The 22,041-nt window shown below is 40.2% G+C and overlaps 1 protein-coding gene across 4 annotated transcripts in view; it reads left to right on the forward strand.

Annotated features, from left to right (window-relative positions):
* LOC100643642 (zeta-sarcoglycan) overlaps window positions 1-22,041 on the forward strand; it is a 186,209-nt gene that overhangs the window by 136,970 nt on the left and 27,198 nt on the right. The window contains exon 1 of one of the 4 annotated variants that reach the window (XM_048409996.1): window positions 21,706-21,730. The exons of the other annotated variants lie outside the window; for them this stretch is intronic. The gene's annotated coding sequence lies outside the window, so the exon portion shown is untranslated. Of the gene's footprint in view, window positions 1-21,705; window positions 21,731-22,041 lie in introns of those variants that run through there. 4 annotated transcript variants of the gene reach the window in all.

Here is a 22,041-nt window from a genome sequence, read left to right on the forward strand (position 1 = left end):
CGGACAACGGAACGTAGCCAATTTACCAAGGAACACGTTCGACATATGCTTGTCCCTTAAAATTATTGCTTCCTTAGCTCCACGTGCTTTAAACTTGAATGCACGTTGTTTTCGTGGCAAACTAGATAAGATTACTGGTCCTTAAAAGATACATCGCTCTGGTCTTCTCAATTTGTTCGAAAAACTTCAAAGAAGAGACTCCCTTAAAGAAGCGCACTCGCATGCTGCCGCGTCTTATGAATTCTCCAGACGACGAGATCAGATTCAATTTACCTGACAGTATATTGTTAAGCTCAACCACGCCACCAGCGAGATTCCTCGACGAAAACACGCCTGCGGAAACGTTGCTACGCTTATCGCGATATTAGGCGTCGTGAATGTGCTAATGATGCTTTTACTATTTCCACGAGGACGATTAGGTGGATAATGGCTCGATTTCAAACGGATTCGAAGAACACATCCCAAATAGAAAAATTCTAATCGGATTGGAAATTATCCAAAACGTCGACGATCGGTTCAGCTAAATATAATGATTTTCGATTAGCTAAATCACCCGGATAATTAACGCGAATTTAACTTTATGAGGATTGTAATTATTTATAGAATATGATTGAAAATTCGAAATCTATTCTATAGTTGAATATTGAGATCGAAATGCTGATTACGTTTGCAATAGATTGATAAGACAAGTATTTCTACAGTCTGGTAGAATAGTAAGCCGATTAGATAAGTAAATCCACGATATAAGATTAAGTAAAGTATGGGTAGAAAAAGTAGTAATCTATGAAAAAATTGTTGAGTTCAAATAGGAGGATTCGTATATACAATGCGCAGTTTGACAACACAATCTATTGATATACTGCGTACTCTTGATAATTTTGCACGATTAGTTTTATCTCGTTATACGTATATCTGTCAGTAGGGATATACAATTACGCAAGAATCTCGAGAAAAGATTGTGGGAATGGTATGCTAACGATTCAGTTCAGCGATTTCAGTTCAACAGTTCGGTTAATTAATGTATCGTGTTAATCTCCTGTTTTAAAATGACACGTGAGATTTATGATATGGTTTGCCAATCAAGTGTGAAAATCACGAATCACAGCCATGATACATATCAAATGGCGAATTTAATAAACCACGAATTCGATCACTTATAAATTATAATTAAATGATTCCTCTATCTCAACATATGTTCATCGCATACCACATTCTGGCACGTCACGTGTCCTAACGAATTGAATCATAAATTAATGGAATCGTAAAGAATTTCATCGGAAATATTTAACATTTGTTCGTATACAAATTAAATTAAAGTAATACCTGGCTAAAACGTTAAGCGTTTTTTCATTTTTCAACACACGTCTCACATACGAAATTTGAATTTAAATTCAAAATTCATACGAACATCGATCGGATCGCTAATATAAAATTTGAATTGTATTTTTCCTTGCCGAATTTCACCGTTCATCGACGATCACCCACGGCCGGCCGTTTATCGAGCGATTCCTCCGTGATAACTGGGTCCATTGACGAAATTCACCACCGGAAATGAGGCCAAATTTCCGTGCATAATTAAATTCTATCCACGACGGACGAAGTTTCTCGCGGAATAATTGGCATTCTAGAGGCCGGTCGGCTGTTCACGGGGTGCAGGTTCGGCTGCAAAAAGCTGGCTTTCGCGGCGGGCGTAGATAAGGCGATCTATGCGAAGGCTGAGGTGGCTTGTTACGGAGCGAAATAGTCGGCGAGCCCGTATAATCCAGGGCGACCGGACGACCGAAAGACTCGATTAAGGCAAATCGAGCAAACTCGACGTCACGTAGGAGAGAATCTGCCTCTCGCGCGGAGCCAGCGTCTATCCTTAGACGAAGTCCGTTCGTGAGACACAGCCAGAGAAGAGAATCAGCCTCTTACTACTCTCTCCGGTTACGAGCGAACCGACGCGACCCCTTATCTCCAACGTAGATACGTGCCTGTCGGATTAACGCATTACGGAAGTTCCGTGCGAGAGCACAGAATCGACCTAAAAGCCAAGAGCCTCGAGCCGTCCGCGCCTGTAGTGTGCCGGCTGCGCTGGCCTGAGGTTACACCCAGGGGATCCGACGCGTCCCTGGAACACCGCGCCAGGGTTCCTTCGACACGGTGTTCGCGCGTACGCGAGCCGAATATCGACATTCCGCGCGAAATCCACGCGAGATCCACGCGAGGTCCACGCGAGCTGGCTGCAGTCGTCGCGCGCCGGTTTACCCACTGCTGTAGATTCACCCCTGCTTTAACTGTTAGCTTTACTATCATCGTCGACGATCGTAATTCCAACGATGCTAACCACGGTGCGTCCGTTTCCATATTCATCTGCGTCACGAAGACTCGACGGGCCGATAGATCGCGCGCTTTACAGGACTCGAGGGGCTGGTATTTACGGCGGCTTGTGCCTCGTTGGTATCTAGCTTGATAATGAGTGAGAAGGACAGAGATATAGGCGAGAGACGTAGATTTCTACGAAGAGGAATTTTTGTCGGTTAACGAGGGAACAAAGTTGGCAAAGCGATCTCGAATTAAGATAACTCAGTTGGAAGCGTAGCACGGAGTGACGAGGTGGGCGGTCGAGTTAGACGACCGACTCTAAACTAATCTGCCGTTTGAAGGTTCAATGCATGAAGATGGCAACGGATGGCGGAGTCCAGGACTACCCTCGGGACCGGTGGTTGCGGCGAAGAGATAATGACCCCTGAGGTAGGCGACCGGTCGAGTTAGAACTAAGCGCGAATAGTTTTCCTCAAAGTCACGGCGAATTCTCTCGCTATCGTGCATTTTGCAAGGAGACCGTTCTGCTCACGACGAACAGCTCCTTAATCTTTAACAAAGAAAGTTCCTTCTACGAACGGTGAAACAGATGTGCGCTCCTGTCCCGGAAATTTCTAGAACTAGAGGGAACAGGTTGACATCACGTGGCTCGCGAATGTTTCTTTCTTTCCTTTCTGCAACCGGGCACATTTCGACGAAGTACGTTTTTCATAATTAGCGGCCAAGCATAAAGAACAAAGTTTCCTGGGCAAGTTAAAATTTACAGAACGGTCTAGTCCCTCTGTAAAACAGGATCTCGCAAACCTCCTGTAAATATTATCTAAACGTTACAACGACCAGAATCTTCTTTATTAAATATTTTTTATTTTCTAAATGTCCATTGTCGGTGACCGCCGATAATTCTCGAAAATTAGAGATAACAAAACATTAATTCCAGTGTATTATAGCAGGGATTTAGTATTTTAGATTAGGGAGTGAAAAATGAGAAAATATAGCTATTTTTAAACTTTGTACACTTTTGAGTCGTCATATTCAATCGTGTATTTTGAGAATGTCTGTTTACTTGAGTCGAATCAAAAAGACCATGAAATACGATGGAAAGAATGCACAGGTATTACTATATATCGTATAAAAGATACGTGCGCTGGATCGTCAATATGGAACAAAATGAGAGACTTGTGTCGTTGAGCTGTTAAAACGTTTTGTGCTTGCACCATTGTATCGAAGTATATCGTCGTTGAATTCCGGTTTATTAAATTGTGTGTGTTGTAAAGATCCTAAGAAGACCTCTATTCCGAAATCAACTGCGTTACAAGATTAAAAAACAAAATCTGACGCTTTTATGTTTTCGAGTTGACACATAGAAACTCGCAGAGAATGACGTTCGAAGAGCATGGAGCAGAAAAATAAGAGCTGGTTAGAAACAAAATCGAAGGTTTTAGATGGCCAAGGAAAAATTTACAAAATATTCAGAGAAGTAACGATTGCAATAGCGTTGCTAGTACGATACTGCAATAAACATTGACTTTAATCCAGTCATTCAAAAAAAGTGTGCAAAAACAGGAACTGGAACTTCATTTTCGTTATTCATTGGTAAAAATGAAAAATAATGCTCCAATTATTGTGAATAATGTACTCATTTGTATCCTCATTCGCTTACAAACTTACAAACCCAGATAAAATTCATCCAATATTTATATACCATCGAGCAGACCTCGTAACAGGTCAAATATCGCTTCGGAACAGCCTGCCCCGTATGAAAAAAAGACACTAAAAAAAACTGTAACCGCAAAGAAGGCCAAAGGGGAGGATGGAAAGTAACGGGAAGGTTTGGCAATCATAAAATCCAACTGGTATCTGTTCGTTTGTTTGGTTAGTAAGCCTCACGGGTAACTGGATAATATAAGCTAGCAAGACACAGAGAGGAGAGGAGGCGACGCAGTTTAACTTTGGCCGCGGTGTGCCCGTGCAAATGTGTGCCTAAGTGTGTGTATACACGTAGCAGCCGACCAAGGGAAACCAAGAGGTAAAGGCGAACAGGGTAGAGAAGAGAGCACGAGTCGGAGGCTACACCAATGTTTGAGTTCCGTCTCGGATGTCGCTTTGCTGGGTCCTCTGTCGCTCTGTCTTTCAATCCCACCACTCCCGTTCGCTTCCTGTAACCCTCTACTTGCCCTATCTTTCTCTCTCTTTCTCTTTCTCTCTCTCTCACACGCTTTCTACATCCAGCTCTTCGTTTTACCCAGTTCAACCGTCTTGACTTCTGACCTTGCTCGGGAAAGTTTAGTCCAAGCTCACGGATCAGTTCTTTCGCTGGTACAAATCCTCGTTGGCAGGACAGCTGCTCAGAGAACGAACAACCGGCACGCAACGCCACGTGCCCAGACCTCCCCACGGCTATACTATCGCTGTTTCGTCGCCCGAGTTTTACGTAACTCCTTGGAGACTTGACGGAAGGTGTTAAGGACAAGCTATATTTCCGTTATCAAATGCTTGGATGTAGAAGATTGATATTGTTCTTTCTTTTTTTTTTCTTTTTATAATTAACGAAGGAATATGTAGACACGATCATCTTGGAAAATATATTGTAAAAGTACGAAAATAATTGGTACGATTGCGAGGAGAAAATTAGAAATTTGCAAAAATGTGAATAACGACGTTTTATTAAGTTAGATTTATTTGCGAAATAAAAATAGAACTTAAACGAGAATTCGATCCAAAACTACTAAATACCATAACGAGTACTATATGTTGATTCAGTAATAACCAACATTTTACGCTATAAACAAATATTTTCTTCCGCAAGACCCTTCACTTTTAAAAACCCTTTTCACATCCAAACCGATAGGATCTTCTTTCACTGTTCAATACCACCGCGTGAAGAAAACAAACTGTCTGAACTGGATAATTCTACTCTACCAAAATCTATCCTCGACGTAACGACGCTTCCTTTGTTTTTCCTGGAATCTCGTGATTCTATCAAAGGACTTGGAAAATCGGTTGATGGTAACGAGGATCCGATTATTTGGAGCTGGTAATTAGCAGGATGAAAGTTTCTCGAGCAATTTTCGTCAAGTTTATTGACTCAGCATCAACCGATGCCGGGTGGTTCGCGTAAAGTGGTAGGTGCCGCTTAGTTTCGAGTTAGACTTGACCGAAACCACGGTCAGGGATCCGCACTCAGGAAGCTTGGTCGAAGCTGGTCAGAAGTGGACTAGTCGTGCGGAGACGAGTCGAGTTCGAGACAGCTGACCCCAACTCACACTGTGCACGGAATCGTATTAGGCGTCGAGCAGCGTGGACGCGTTAGCGCTCTGGAATTGTACTCGCGTTGTGCATCAGTCGGTGCCTCGTTGACCGGACGACAATCCGTTTAGTCTAATTCCGTGAAATGGGAGCGTAAACTCGTGCCAAATTAATCAAACGTCGCCCTCAGATGGATATGGCGCTCGCCTCGAAGACGTTCCACTCGACAAACTTTTTGCTTGTTCCGCGAACAGTCTCGGATCTCCGGGAACATCCCCGTTTGAAACACACCGTTGAGTTCTCTACTCTTCCAACAACTTGCCAAGTTTTCGAGAGGGGTTTCTTTCGGTGAAATTATAATTACAATTGGAGGAGTTAATTCGCGGCCGAGAGGATAAGCGCCGGCCAAAATTTGTAATTATAATCGTTCCTCGTGGGAACCTCGTCTCCGGGACTCGCTTAATAAACGACCCTAAATCTCTCATAGTGCTCGTCTTCTTCTTTTATTGCTCGACAGGTTTTACTAGCGATTACGTCGTTCTATCCAAATGCTTTTATTGGCGGCGGAGTTTATTAACGAAGTTCCTCCCACGTTTACATTGGTTTTATTTCTCGTAGATGGCAATGTTAAGAACGAAATCGTTAGGGCGATAAAAATTCATAATGTTTCATAGTAATTTTGTAGATTAATACGCAATTGTTGGAAAAGGCTCGTTCCCTCTTTTTAACGTTACAATTCAAAAATTTCAGATCCAAATGTCGAACGAATAAACAAGAGATAATTTACATAAATGTATATTTTACATTTACTATCGTAATATAATATTATATATAATGTAACTCTTGAAGTCGTTAAAAGTAATCAGATGAAACAGACAGGAAATTAAAATTCGATTTATTTTCAAATTTGATCAATTATACAATGTATTCAAGAACTACTAAGACGAAACAAAAGTGACATCTGTTCGTCAAACAAGTTGACGTCTTGTCCAGGATCAGTAGAAACGAGGAAATTTCTCGCGATCTTCGCACCGAGGAAGCAAAGGCAGGAATCGAAACCAGAACTACGTAGGACGAGCATTTAATATTTCCTTTACGAGCGGGTACGATTCCATTAGCAAAGTTTCGGGAACCGGTACTAGGGCCAAGAGGGACCGACCTGTTCGTTAACGCCCGCTGTTTTATTCATTCGATTAGTTTCGCCGGCGAGTAAAGCCACGATGTGGGATTTTCCGTGTGCCGAGCTGTCCGTCCTTGCACGTGTGCGGGCCACACGTACGCCTACTATACGAAACCAACCCAGAATTTCACCATTTTCAATGCTTTAGAATACAATTAATACCGGATCGACTCTGATTCAACCCACCGCTATTGATCTCGCCGAAATAACCGAAGTATCAATGCCTGTTACTGAAATATCGAACACTTTTCTACAAGACAATCACCGTCTAATTAATCACGTCAATGGACATTCTAACGTCGCTGGCTCTATATCGTGCTACAAAGAACTCTTATCTAACTAGTCTAAATACGGTTCTTTCCGATATTGATTACGTAGAAATATTGGATTTAAGTTAAGTTTCCACTCTTTTTAATACGAAGGCGTTATTCTTCAGTGACATTTAAACCGGAGAATGATTAGATAATTGATGATAGCTATGATTTGGCTACGTTTAAGTAAGAACGCAGCGTAATTTTTATATAATTGCCTTTATTATTATTATCATTGCACAACTTATTGCGTGTTTGCTAATGATACGTTCACACGATTAATCACATGATTTCTCCGTTCCGTAATCATTCGAACAAAAGACGTTTAAAAGTCCAATCTATCAATCATCCATTCTTCTACAAGGCTTAAAATCTAGCCGACTGAAAGTTCGCTCAAAATCTAACCGCAATCTACCATGTAACTATTACTCTGGGTTCGAAGTTAAAGCTCTACCAAAGATTCAAATCCCGGAATTTTCCCCAGCTACCCGAATCTGTCTCACCCATTTAACTGTCGAAGAATCGGGGTCGCAGCCGATCGTTCAATCGGCCAGGATTTAACGCGTAAACTTCGTCGTGACGCCATCCGCTCACGCCTAACGGACGGAGGGAAAGGGTGGCGAAGTAGTGTGACAGAGGGTGCAGGAATATACGCGCACGAACGCGGAGAGAGAGAGAGAGAGAGGGAGAGAGAGAGAGAGAGAGAGGATAGGTGAATCGGGACATAAAATATTGCTAACCGCCTCGCGGCCGAATTTAATTCCCCGGTCTGAACTCGGGGAGAACGTCGAGCGGCAGAGGGATTGCCGGGGGTATTCGTAGGGGAAGGGAGGAGGGGTTAGTCGACGGTGCTGGCCTCGTCGAGATAAATCTTCCTGTCGATGGCTCACCACCGCTTGGATTAGAGTCTACATTTGCACCTACTCTACCCCTGGCTGGCTCACTCTTTTCCATCCCTTTTTCCGTCCTGCTATACTTCCACCTCTTGCGGCTCTTTCCCTTCGAAATCTGCCGATACGGCCACCCGTCGGCTCGCCTCTTCGTTCGCTGGAAAGACCATCTCATAAATTCGCCGCGGCTCGTTATAAATTCAACTCTCGTTGGACATGAGCAGCCGACTGACTACAGAGTACTGGAGAGGAAAACGACGACGACTACCACGGGGTTGAGGACGAAGGGAAGGACGCTGGATTTGCGTAGCGCGTTGATCGGATAGCAAGGGCCATTATTGGGGTTGTCGCGATGAACGGAGTGGCGACGGTTCGTGGTTGCAGACTGCTGGATAGATGCGTTCCTGATATGAACGCGAAAGGTAAAATACGGTATGGTTGCATACGCGCAAAGATACTATGTACTATTTGCAAGTGTCGAGAAGTCGGAGAAACGATTCGGTTTTATGACGAGAGGAACAGCGTTTATGATAATGGTGGCTGAGTGTCTGCTGTCGAGTGTCGAATACCGGACGCGTAAGAGAAATGTTTTCTTCTTATTCGCTTCGTTTTACATTGGTACTATATTGGTAGAAAATAGGCAAATGTTTTTGGCTATATGTATACAGGCTTCTGCCGAATATATTTTATGACACGTAATCTGAAATACTTTGTGAAAAGTTAATTGCAGCGCTAAAAAGAACTAACAAACTGGAAAGATTCCAAAGAAAGATTACTTGACTTTATGCGAGGATACCTATAATGATTCCAAGGCTTTGTTCCGGCTTGTATAAATTAATAATTTAGTCTATTCTTTGACTTGTATGATGGTTTATTAAAAAAATCCGGATTTTTTTCGATCACGCATCTTCGATCGAGTTACATATGCAGACCTGTCCGGAACAATTCTAGATATATGATAAGACCCTATGTTAAAATGCGTAATGGTGATCGAATACGGAGTATGATGTATAAAAAAAAGTGTTTTATTTCCATTGAAATCGCTTTACATCGATTGATATGAAATAGTAAAAAATTTTAATACAAGCGTACAGGCTCTTTTGGAAATGAGCATAAGGGACGACGAAATGCTCGTTAGTAAATGCATTTTCATACTGGAAGTCATTTGCACGTTAATTGAAATTTTAAGGGCACGTCACAGTGGCAGGTAACTTACTCGCAAACTAGCTTTAACTAACTATCGCACTTACGGTTTACAACGCTTGCCATGCGGTGGTACGGCACAATGATATCTTCCTACGATTCGCCCTATACATTACAGGACAACTTAAAGAATGATGTGCTAAAGTACAAATATTGGCGTACCTGTACACGTATAAATTTTCCTTTGATACTTGTACTTATAAATGATTATCTCGATATTTACGATAAATCGTGTTCCATTCTTGCGCGTTGTTTCATCCTTTTACACCTCTTTTGTTAAGAAATTATTCGTTGCATAATGATGCACCTGCATACGCTCATTCGTTCTCGAAATTAAAAAATTCTAAATTGATCATTTTCATCGTTCTGATTTTGTTGAGTTTTACCATTAATCCATTAAGGACCAAGCAGTGAAACACATCGAAGTTAAGTGAACGTAACATTATTGTAGGACGTAAACTGTTAACGCTTTGTTAACGCGCAACAAATATGTTGGAATAATAGGTACTCTATACAGAATCAGTATACAAACCAGAAACATAAATAGAGTGTCCGTAATTTTAACGAAAAGTTTGTTATATTAAGTAATTAAATTTCTTCATTCTTCATAAACTCACAATGTTTGAATGAACGAAAAATATTAAAAATATTTATTATAATAAAAAAAAATACGCGATTATTATCCTTTATAACCGCAATGCTAAGAAGAATAATTTAATAATACAAATTAATTTTAAAAAATTCGCGTTTAATCGTACAATTCGCTGTATGAAATCCAAACGAAACATCATCCAGACAAATTGAACTTTACACGAAATAAAGTATCTATGGCTCGCATTCGATTTAAAATGAGCATCCTGAAGGAAACACGATGTTCTGCGGGTCTCGAAAGGGGAAATGTTAGATCTCCGCCTGGCCACCAGGAAATGTTAACGACACCGAAGGCAAAAGTCAACGGATATCCCAGGCGTGTCGCGGAGACGTCGTGTGTCATTTGTCGAATGTCTGAAACGAGAAACAAGCAGTGGTATTTCACGAAGAGGTTCTTGGTTACGGGCGAGTCTGTCTTCGTGACTCAAAAATTATTACTTTGCCTGACACGGACAAAGGGAAGCGTTTCACTTTCATAGTGCTTTCCGAACTTTATTATTCATGCTACATCTAAGCAGAGACGAAGATTGAAATTATCCTTCGTCGTTCGTCCCGGTGAAGCGTTTCCAGGCCGGAGATGATGCATAAATTACAATAGCTGGAACAGCATTTGATATTGTACGAGCAGTAGCTTAATACGCGAGAAGTACCGACGAGAATCGCATGAGAAAGAAAAATTGCTACTCGAGAAACGTATTCGAGTTGATGTTGTTTGTATAGGAACGAGCTCAGCGTATTTTAAGAACCATACCGTGAACGTAATATTTTATTCGCAGTTATCTTTTCTATTTCTTTTTTTTTTTTTTTTTTGTTAATCAATTTACGTTGTTGAATTCTGTGTTAATGTTGTAGTTACGAAAGGAAATCCTAAGAATTTGTGTAAAGTTTGACAAAATTGGAACGTCATGGATAGTATCGTCGTAAAGACTATTTTTTAGATAAGACTAGTTTTTAGATAAATGGAAATTTTTTGAAAATTGTCTTACTCGCAAAATAAGCTTTTGCAAAGTAGCAGTTATGTAAATTACTTTGGTCACGCCTTTTAATTGACGTTTACGTGACTTTTACTCTAAACCTTTCAGCATAGTAGGTAATATAAAGAAAATGAATAACGTCCATCAAAAGGTTATATGAAGTCTTATTTTTATCAAGCAAAAATAATTGAAACATCACAGGATTAAAAAAACGTACCAGCGCAAAAGCACAGCGAAATAACGTTCGTACGCTAAATGGCCGTTAAATACGTATAAAACGTACACTTTGTCAATTAATTAATCCCACGAGCTACCCGATATAACATACGTAACGCGGGCGAATAAATAGGACAGGGTGCGAGAATTTATTTTTATTTCCCATTTATTCGTCAGATGAAGCTAAGTGGAAACGTGGCTTTCCTTAGGGCAAGTTACGGTCACAGTCGAAATATCGAATTTGGTGAGAAAAGGTGGCCAGAGGATAAGAACAAAATAGGGAGCGGAGTGTACGAGAGAAAACGGCAAAGGGGAAAGAGAAAGAGGAAAAGGATCGTCCCTAATCCGCGAGATCGAGCCGGTAACGCGATCAAAGCAGCTCCCTTCCGGTCTCTAAACCGATTTCCTTGGATTCGTAGAAACCTACCACGTGAGTCGATGGATTTTCCTTCTTCTCTCATCCCTTCTTCCTTTTCCTGGAGCCTTTTTACTTCCATCGGTATAACTCCCTCTTCCTAACCGACCTCTACCATCCTTTCGTCCAGCTTCATATCAATTACTTTACTATCTCCGCACCCTTGGTGATATATGTAACAGAATAAAGATAACAATCTCCCTTAAATTTTCGTCCGTGTGGAACGAACGTTTCCTAATAAATCTGGCCGGCTATCGGATTTCGTTACATTTATTGATAATTATTTCGTTTTGTTCAGCTAATCGATATAATTTACCCGGATTCATTAAACCCAGTAATCGAAGAGCGATTTTTGAATGTTCGTGCGATCGAACGAATTTACCAACTAAAGCGATGTATCGTAAAGCGAGGTAGAAATATACAACGCGTAAAATAAATCTGGTTTTTATTATACATTAAATATCCATGGCATTATACTACTGGTACGTAAAAATGGTATTTGTAAAACATTGAAATGTATAAAGCCCGATAATTTTGGAGGAGTAGCTTTTCACAGTACAAGTACTCGTGAATAGTATACAGAGGAAAAATGATACAAGTGAAATAACGTTTAATTTGAGGGAACGCTGAGGGTAGAAGATTATTCTAATAGAAATATCTGTATGTTCGGTTTGAAGCAACGCTTAATATTTCACCCAAACTAGTTCATGTTCGATTATTTATTTTCGGAGCCTGTTCATAATTTAGATGAACATTTTGTAGCCAGTAACGTATCAGTGTTGCAATGTTTCTATTCGATCCATTCATATCACAAAAGCACGCATTTTGCGTGTTAAATACTGAAGAGAATCAAATGAGATAAAATATCAAATCATGTTGTACATAAGATTAGAAAGAGTAAAAGCATATTATATACAATGGTATGGAAGTTCATAATGAAATTTTTTAAACACATCTCGTTTTTGGAAAAAAAGGTACACTTTTACCACTTTTCCCTTAAACGTCTTAAAAAGTGGCGATAGAACTTTTTGTCTTCTTATATATACTAAAAAAAACCTATGAGAGGATTACCCATCTTTGATAAAACATAATTTATAACCATAAAATCGTTCTTTTTTTCTTTTTTTTTTTTTTTTAAGTTTAACGAGCGATTTTCGCTTACAGGTGGGGAGGCTTTTAAATTATTTTAACTTAGTCGAAGGTAACAACCGTGAACCGACCTTTTTCCTTCCGTTGCTCAAAGACTTGTCCGCAAACGCAAACAAAAGCGTGGCCGGAAGTTATGGCGTGTCCAGATCAAAGGATAGGCAAGTTTTCAAATTTAGCATCAGCCGTGGGTCGGATACAAGGGAGAGAAAAATAAGCGGCGCGTTGGCAGTTTACCGAGAGATACGTGTAACAGGTATAGACATTTAGCCGTCTATATGACCGACGCGACATTCTCAGTGGTCAAAATCATAAATTTCGCGATACCAGATGTCGAAGTTCTCACGTCTCTTTGCAGCTCGCGACCCTTCTCGTTGAACGTCAAATCGCTTTTTTGTTAGGCGAACAGATTTCACCGGGAAAATCTTCCTCGTGTTTGGTACACTACGATTCACATCGTTCCTCTTTGCGGAGAGAATGCTTTCAGAACGTTTATAAAAAACTTTCGACCGACGATTTCTTTCGTATTCTTTTTCTCTGTTCTCTATATGCTCTGTTCTTTTTCTACGTTCTTTCCAAGATCTTCCACGGCCAGAGGTATATTCAGCCATTTAAAGCATATGAAAGAATCGAAAACACAGATACCATGGTACGGTGCTCGGTAAAACTGGAATGTATCTGCACAGGCAACAAAATCAATATGATCTAATTGGAAACAAAGTTATCCATCAACGATTTTTTTCCGTCTATTTTTCCTTTCTTTATCCAAAGTTCTTCATTGGAAATACACGCACCACTTACAATATCGTTGCGGAATAAAAAACATAGATGATCGATTCTATGAAACCGTGCTCGGTAAATTAGAACAGGGAAAATAAAATGTGCACGAACGTTACAGTTAAATCATTCTAAAGAACAATTTGTTTCCATAACCCAATCGAATTCCACCGAAAGAAGAAAAAGAAGATAGGAAAAAATGCATATGAATGATAGAGAAAATGGTGCGGGACCGAGAGATTCGTGTAGTATAGCAATCAGAGAGGCGGTGCACATCGAAGCGCAATCGAGCAGCGTTATTAACGTCGACAGATCAAACAGAGGGACTACAAACAATTTTACTCTGTATCGCTTCTGCTCTGATTTCATTCGGGTAGCGATGCGCCGATGATTGCCTCCACGATATTATAATTTTCATTACCTTTCTCTCTGCGTGTACAAAAGACATTATTAAAACCATTAACCTTACACGGCAATAGTTCTAAAGTATATATGTGTATACAGATTATTACAGATACAATATTCGTACTCGTTCGAAACATTTGCATGTCGTGTACGCGTTGGTAAACGTAGGGCGACTACAGATTTCGAGCCGTGAAATCGACGTTTATTTCCAGCTTGTCTTCGACAACAGTATCGGAGGTTGCCGATCGATCATCATGGCGTACTATCGGGCGGGAAAAGCGGCGGAATGTCGATGACGATGATTGATATTAATGATGAGAACGCGAGGTACGCGCCGGCAGCAGCCATGCCGTGATCGAAAACGTACCAAGAGAGAGGGAGGAGAGGAGAGACCGGTGTCGGTTCGGTTGGCGTGTATGCGGGCGTTAATAATCGGCGCACCTGCCCTTTTAATTTACTTCGTCGGCCGTTTCACCGATAAATCGATGATAGACCCGAATGATTGCCCTGTAAATGCTTATCTGCCCGTTAAACATAACCACATTGTGAAACGCGGGGGCCCGCATCAGGCTTGGTCAACGCGTGTTCACGCGGAATCCTACACGACGTCAGATCTCGATCCGATGAAGTGTTTATTTTCGCCGGCGTTGTCGATCTGTCTTTTAATGGATATTTGCGAACTACGCTCAGCCTCGCTTCCGGTAAATCACTCGGTGATTCGCGTTTTAGGAAATCGTTCGTGGACGACGACGATTCCGGTGAATACGGCCGGACCACGCGGCCACGTATTTCACGCGGATTCTCGTCGCGCCACTGACCAATACGTCACGCCGATCGTCGCCACTCGACGAAACCCGAATGGAATTTTTCGCGCTTCCCCCGGCTATCTATAGTTACCTCTGAAACGTTCTACTGGATTTTGGAGGCAAGCTTTTTTGCTGTTTTTCTTTTCACCTTTTTCCTGCTTTTTGGGCGAGTTTTAAACGCTACGGGAATTATAGTAGAGTAAGAGGATGTTGTGATTTCTGGGTTTTAGCTCATGGCTGAATTGTAGAGGCCAATAACTGTGCCACCGGTGATTGCGGCAAACGATTTCCGCACTGACGATTTTTTATGTAGTAGAACTATATTTAATTCTTTGTAGTTTCGATACTTCGTAACTTTGTAGTAGCTACGATCTTAATTAATTATGACATAATTGATTCATCCACATTTTCACGACGATTCTTTCACGGCAACTTTCTTCTAAAGGCTTCCCATGCACGATATATATTTTCTATGTACAAGTACATTTCTTTTACGGAGTATCATAAGTTTCAAATCTCTCGTACATCATGAAAATTGTTCTTCGCCCGCAGGTGATAGCCTTGACTAAACGTACAACTTCTTTCAACTGCTTCCGATTCGCCCTAAACGACTGAATCGTCCACTAGAAACGTCCAACAATATTCCCTTCATTAAGTTATGGTATCAAAAACACCGGCTCCACGACCATACCACATTTTCCCTCTATTTATATTCCCGAAGTGACGTATACCAGAGCTCTCGTTTCGACAACGGATAGGAAGACCCCGCTCGAGGGTACACGTAAAATAGCGAACTCTAGGAATCATACAAGATTTTCGTAATTACCCGGCAATGGTAATCCAGTTCCGGACGAAGCAGTCCAGGAAATATAGTCGAATATCAGCTAGCGAGCAATTTTATTTCAATAAACTGGCCGGCGTGGTAAAATTGAAACGACCTGACAACAGAATAGTGGAAAAGAGAGACAGACAAAGCGAAGGGCAGAAAGAGAGAAGGAAGGAAGGAAGGTAGCGTAATTTCCGCGGCAAACTAGACGAGGACAGCCGCGGTTCGTTGCGGTCGTACAGTAAACCTCTGGCATTTTTCATGGAAATTGCCGAGCAATTTCCGCGCTGTCCTACCGAGAGTAAGAATAGCTGGAGAAAAAGAAAGTGCAAGGGTAGACGGAGGAAGAGGGAACTGGGTAAGGAGGAAACGTAAGAAAAGGAAGGTCTCGAAGCGAAGTCGGCGTACAGCATAGCCTCTTAGATGTTACGACGAATGAGTCTTCATTAACGGCAATTCGCTTTAAACTATGTTTGGCTTGCGGCAATAGCGCGAGAAGGGCTAGACCACCTAGATACCACCAGCGGCGCCGACAGCACCAAGTCGGACTACCTCCGTCGACGTCACACCCCTTTCTGTTCCGAACGTTGCTTCAATCGACCCCTTTGCGCCCATTCCCGCTGAACAACCACAGAACTGTGGTTTTCGACTAACCACCCGATAAGTCGTTGGCTTTCCGGCAATAACGTCAACAAGAAAACAATTAACCTGTATGCTCTAGAACCAGCAGGCGAACACGCCTTTTACTGCACACGCTTTCTTGATTCAGAGAATTTTGGTAGGAGAGGTACAAAGTATTTTGGAATTATGAGAGATACTTGATATGGAATTTCGAACATCGTTTAGTGGAAAATTTGACGGCGATCCTTTGCAAGAAGAATTATAATACAAAAAAAGAAAGCTGAAAGATTTCGAAGCTGTTAGGAAGCAGCACTTTCTACTTACTTTTGATTACTTTCCAGTAATTCCGGCAAATCGATAAACGTCAACTCAAAATGAAATTACTTCTTGAAACTCGCTATAAATTCAATCGATGGTGAGTCAACTAATACTCGTAGTAATAAATTCTTGCACCTTTGTCTGCGAAACTTATGATTTTCTTCCTCTTTCAATGGATATAATTTCAATTTTAAGGCTGCCTCCTTACTGCTGAAAATCCTTCAATTGTTACATTCTCTACTCGAAAGTTTTTGTTTCTATTTAATATCTGTAATCGGAAAATAGTTCAAGAATATTATTACACTTTTGTTGCTCTAACTTTCTTCGTAATTAAACGTTAGTATATGATTGCCTTGCTTCTCGAAACCTCTAGAAAATTGGCTCGTAAGTTTCGCGATTAACATGTGGATAGAACGTGGGCTAGAAGTTGGTCGAAACGCGGCCAGAGGAGAATAATTGCTACTCGTCAAAAATTCGAAAGGCTACTTGACTCCATCCGAAAGGTCAATCTTGGCGGAAACTCGTCGAAACTGGGATAGCACAATGGAGGCAGCTTGGCCGATTACGATCGACAGAATTCCTTTAGACGCCTGGCATGGCTCGAATAGGAGCAACCATCGCGCTCCAAGAGAATCTCGGGTATCCACCGAGTCTCTAGAAACTATTGCTTGGACGTTCGTTGTCACGAAACATGTGAAAAGAAGAATATCCTCGCGAATAATTCCTGAATACAAGATGAATACATTATCATAGTAACATCATTTGAGTTCATTCAAAGAACATAATTGAATGAGAAATTAATAATTGGAAGTAACATTCGCTATCTCTTCATGGAATCGCTAGATTAGAAATTTGAATAATTTATTGAAAGACATGGTAATAATATATTCCTCAATTTATTAATTAATTTTTGTAATTCATTAATTTTTATAATGTCTGAACTGATCTTTTGTTGGTTGGTTTATAATTGACAAATTAAACGATCGGAAAATATAGAGGTTGTCAAGTTATAAAATAGCTCTGCAAAGATTGCCAATTACAAACGTCAATTCTGGTTCTAAACTAGTAAAAATGATCTATTAGATTTTTTGTTTTTGCAATTACTAAAAACATATAAGTGCTTTTATTCAGACAGAAATATGATTACATACATTCATCTTCATTCATCTTCATTATCGTCATTATTCATCTTCATCATACTGCTTTAAGTCTAATTAGGTAACATATTTAGATGTTATATTATAGATCGGTATTTCTAGTGTTAACCTTGTGCAATTTTGTTATAACGAGTCTATGATGATTCTAAAGATATAAAATCATCCCAGTTCAATTCATCTATAATTTTACGACTAAAATATATCTTTTTAAAAACAAGTAAGTGGATATTGGATACCTTTGAACAATAGTATACCTCGTCGTGGTTCTGTCCATCAAAAGCAAAGTGAATGGTGATCGATCGTTCGTTCTTCTTTATAGTTATTGAACAGAAACGAAAAATAGACGAAGAGTGGAGTTAGTTTTCAGAGAGAAACATTTAACGAACCTGAGAATCTTGTCGCGAAGAAATCGAGAAATTACAATGGACATTGTACACAAAATAACGTCACCAAGACGATATCCGACGAGGAAATGAGATAGTCGATACGGTCCTTCGTTTGATCCGCATTTCGTATAAATACAGATATATTTTTCCTTCGTGAATTAATCACGTTGTCCTGCATGACGGATGGTTAATATCGTTATTACCCATCCTAGCAGGGAAATTAACTTCCAGTCGCTGTGGTTTGCTTAATATCCTTTCCATCACGTTTACTTGTCACCGTTTCGAATTTAATTAACCGTATGAAGACTAAAAGTTTCGGACTTGTCGCGCACAGAACTTTTCTTTATAAAACATTACACTCGAAACAAATATTATTAAACTAACAAATCAAAGTATCTGCCATATTCTCAAGATACGTACAACTATCTTTGTCAACGTTCTCGGAATTCTGTTTTTAAAACGAATCACACAAGATATGTAGTATATATATTATACATTATCGATTCCTCTCAACCTTGCGGCTCTTTCTCGTTGTATAAATTGCAATTTGAAACTCTAAATTCGACGTTGAATTCGAATCTAAAAATTCGAATACCAGATTCAATTGAAGGACCTAAATTTGAGGTTGAATTAAAAAATTTGCGTTTGTATTTGAATATAGAAGTTCGAATCTAGAAATTTGTACATAAAATGCGAGTGTAAAAATACGAACTAAGAAGTTTGAATTTGGAATTGTTCGGTTATTATTACAAGTATAAAACCACAGACAGTAAAGATCATTTCGTGGTAATACCGCAGTCTGAAGCGCGTTAAAATCACATACAATTAACTGTAACGTTCTAAAAACACGTTCCCTACGAGACTATCTCATTGATATCTCGTGTGATATCATAATTCACCATCCATCCCGGGAAGTCCGTCCCTTTTTCCTCCAAGATTTTCATCTTCGTCGACGGTTTGGAATTCATCGCGCGCAGGTTCGCGTGTCCTGCATTCGAAAGCCACAATTCTAACCGAGCGGCTACGCGACGCGTAAGCAACCGGCCACTCGTTTAATTCGTTTTAAACAAAGCGCTATTTATCACGGAAGTTATGCGGCCAAAGCCGGACGAAGGGGGCGAAAACGGAGAATACGTACACGCGGATGTCGAGACGGGAGGAAAAAACGTGTAACACGGTCGTACGTTAGTACAGTGATAATTTCGCAACTTGTAATGCTCTTTGGGCTTGAAACCGTGAAATTATGGCGGTGGCCGCGCTAACTTCGCGTTACGTCAAAAGTTCCAGCGCCCGTTTAACATACGTCCGACGGTATTTATGATCCGACGTATATTTCCGCTTTGTAATTGCCCCTTGAACCTGAATCTCACCGTTTCTCCCGGTTTACTCCTCTTGCGCCACGGTAACGACTTTCGAATGCGTATAAAACTACCCCTTCCTGTTCGAATCGACTTCAAATGTTCGTACGTTTCTACGGGGCAAAAAATCGTCGCTTCGAAACGAGTTGCAGCCATTACGCTTCTGTGATTTTTAAAGTAAAACCAGAACAGAATTATAGAGCGAAGCACTTTGAAATAAGGTACTGGAAGTTAAGGTTAATAGAGGTTAGAATTATTTAATACGCGTGTTGGCAACGAAGAGAAGGTCACATTTTAAAAAAAGATTTTATTCTTCGTTTTTGTTAACGGAGAATTCATCTTTTATTATTAATATAAAAGTTAATATCAATAAAAAAGTCATGTTTATAGTTCAATAATATCGTTGTGAGTTCCAAGCGGAGTTTAATATTCGATATAATATCAATAAATATGATATCAATATATATATATTTATATATTTTATTATATATAATATGTCACTTTTCGGAAAAATCTAATCATAAATAGAACGAATTTTATCAGGAAATAATCGATCCCAAAATGGTTGAATATTCGCAATGATGGTTCACAGGTCTGTGAATATTGTACAAAATCAAGAATGTCAAACCTTGCAGCCGTTTACTTCCGCGTGTCCGCGTTTTATTTATGGTGCCTGGGAACGAGCAGGGCGACAGAAATTAATATCGAAAATCGAGTCCGGAATCCGAAAAAGCTCGCCAGATTAAAGACCTTCGTTAAATACAATCTTCGATGAGGCGTGCAGCTGTGGCAGCGTCCTTATAATCGTTAATCCTTCTTTCTCTTCTCTTGTCTTTCTCCCTTTTCCTCTCACCATCCCCGTTTCTGGCTGTTTCCCTTGCTGAAAATCGTACACTTTCCTAGTCCTGAAAAGCAAGCTGGCGGCTCTCTTCCCCGCAGGAGCTTATCTTCGGAGCTTTTAATTTCGGGCGACCAAGCTCTTTATATCCACGAGAGGTATAATTATCCACAAGAAGGCAAAAGGGTAGCATTGAATATTTTAGCTCATGCCCCACTCTTGCTTTCTCCTTTTCTTCTTCCATCCCTTGTGCCACTTCTCTTTCGCTTTATGCCAGTGTTCCCATCTATTTGTCTTCCTTCTTTTCCGCCAGTTGTCCCATTTGTCTCTCGATGTTTTCACTTCCCTTATAATTGTTCACAGTGTATATGCGGCACGCAAAAAAGAACAGACAAGACATGAGAACAATTAGGTTGGAGCATATGAAATGTGTTTTTTTTTTCAAAGTTTTAATTTGACGTTAAATTTGTTTTGCTCGTTAAATTTTGTGACATCGTTAACCATCAATATATTAAGGAATAAAAAGATTATTATAAATCACGTATTATACATTGTGTCAATAGGATTCATAATGATATTTTATAAATTTGAAAGAAAAATTGCCACAACAATTGTGGAAAACATGAACGCTTCATTCTATCTAAACAATTTTTTAAGTTGTCAATTAATTTAAAGTAGACTGTAATAATAAGTAAATTTCAAATTTGGAACTGAATTTCAATAAAAATATTTGCAATTTAAATAGAAACAGCTCGATTCTCCAGAGTTCTTCAATTCTAGGATTGATAGTGCTTGCAAATGTGGGCTGATGAAACCAGTTAGTTGCTGAGAAAGTACACTGAATCGCCTGGAAATCACCTTGATTAAATATATGACGTTTTAAAGAAATTACGCGTGATTAATATTTCATTTAAACGAACGGCTAAAATAAAAATTAGAATAAAAAAGGAATATTCCGAGACCACATTTTGAAAGACTGACTAGAAGAAGAAAGTAAAAGGTAAGAAAGCGTAAGTAAAAGTCAAGTAAAAGCGTTCGAGTCAGCGGCGACCGAGAGGCAAGAGATTAAGGCACAGAGTTACGTCCGCTATTTCGCAGTCAGATTTACATAAGTTCCCTCGTTCCTTTCCTCTTACATTCTCCTTCCCCGGAACATGGTTTCGCTTATCGATTCTCCTTTTTCCTCTTCTGTTCCCTTTTAATCGCCTTCCCGCTCTTTTTCCCGGCTCGTCCATTTTTCACGCGCGCACGCCTCTACCGCCGTTAATTATCTGCCATTTGATAATCCTCTGGTTCTCCACCACACCATTTTGTACGCGGTTTTACGGCCCCCTATTTGCCACGCTAATTTCGGATTCAGCGGCTTCTTTACCGATGCTTCGTATGATTGATCTTTCTTACTCATGGACAAAAATCTGATCCCGTTGCCTGTTACCAAAATCGTATCGCGTTCAGGGAAAAAAGAAAAAGGCATAGCGTGTTTTCAGTGCTGGTTCGGTGCAAAATGGACTGTGTGGAAATGGGTGGGATGTTTGGACGCAGGGCACGTATGAAGGAAGGCTCGTGTTTCAAGAAGTAAGAACCGGAGATCAGTCTTCTCACGGTTCTGTTCCTCTCCCCATCCACGACCAATTTTCTGCACCCGGTGTGCGAGGACGAGACATAAATCGTTGATAAATCATCGGGAAAAAATGGCCTGGTAATTACAGCCTTATTAATCGCTGGCAATTATGCTCTAAGGCTTCGTTCGTCCTTTTTCTTTGTTTTTTCTATGCAACTGCAACTTTTTTGTGCGTTATCGTTTAGAAGTCTCTTGCCATCTGTTGCTTGAAATACGTACCAAGTTTTCTGAAATTTAAAGATAAGAAGGGGAAAATTTAATTTAAGCATTGCTCGACTGAGAAGAACTGTCTTTAGTTTTGTGACGTTAGAGTTACTACACAAATATTTCTTTAATAAGTCGTAAAATTTCGGATCGCTAAGTCTTCCATAGCAGCCACGAGTATAAGA

This window comes from Bombus terrestris, chromosome 2, assembly GCF_910591885.1.
Source record: "Bombus terrestris chromosome 2, iyBomTerr1.2, whole genome shotgun sequence".
NCBI lineage: Eukaryota > Metazoa > Arthropoda > Insecta > Hymenoptera > Apidae > Bombus > Bombus terrestris.